Source organism: Ascaphus truei, unplaced genomic scaffold, assembly GCF_040206685.1.
Source record: "Ascaphus truei isolate aAscTru1 unplaced genomic scaffold, aAscTru1.hap1 HAP1_SCAFFOLD_859, whole genome shotgun sequence".
Classification (NCBI taxonomy): domain Eukaryota; kingdom Metazoa; phylum Chordata; class Amphibia; order Anura; family Ascaphidae; genus Ascaphus; species Ascaphus truei.
In genome coordinates this window covers 82,362-83,000 of record NW_027457197.1, presented here as the reverse complement: position 1 = coordinate 83,000, position 639 = coordinate 82,362, and the positions used below count along the sequence as shown (strand labels likewise).

Genomic DNA, 639 nt, shown 5'->3' with positions numbered 1-639 from the left:
CCCCCCTCACTGTGCCCCTCTCCCCCCCCCTGCCCCCCCTCACTGTGCCCCTCTCCCCCCCTACCCCCCTCACTGTGCCCCTCTCTCCCCCCCTCACTGTGCCCCTCTCTCCCCCCCCCTCACTGTGCCCCTCTCTCCCCCCTCACTGTGCCCCTTATTGCATAGATTATTATTATTAGATATAGGGAGGGGGAGGTACAATGATAAGAGGGGAATGGGATAAGAGGGGAGTGGGATAAGAGGGGGAGTGGGATAAGAGGGGGGTGGGATAAGAGGGGGGGTGGGATAAGAGGGGGGTGGGATAAGAGGGGGGTGGGATAAGAGTAATCACCTGATCTAATCCCGGGATCACAAGCCTGGGTTTGGATCACGCAGAAGGCTGCCCTGCACGGTGCTAACAATGCCGTCTAATCAGGGCAATCACCCTGTACACGTCAGAGTCTGCTGTCACAGCCAATAGGAGGCTTGCTAGAACTGCACATGCGCACAAGTGTTACTGAAGCCAGAGCCTCCGTCTTGGATAAAGGTTATGCCCATACCAAGTAATACAGCTTACTGATAGCCCAAACAGAAGGTGTAATAGAGCCCCCAATATGAGTTAATAAGGAACTGATCAATAAGACTTATAGTATCAGTGTC

The 639-nt window shown here is 54.6% G+C and overlaps 1 protein-coding gene across 1 annotated transcript in view; it reads right to left on the bottom strand.

Annotated features, from left to right (window-relative positions):
• The window catches only part of LOC142486423 (uncharacterized), a 22,996-nt gene extending 22,569 nt beyond the window's left edge, over positions 1–427 (bottom strand). The window contains 1 exon segment of the mRNA XM_075585011.1: positions 332–427. The gene's annotated coding sequence lies outside the window, so the exon portion shown is untranslated.
• Between the last annotated feature and the right edge of the window lie 212 nt (positions 428–639).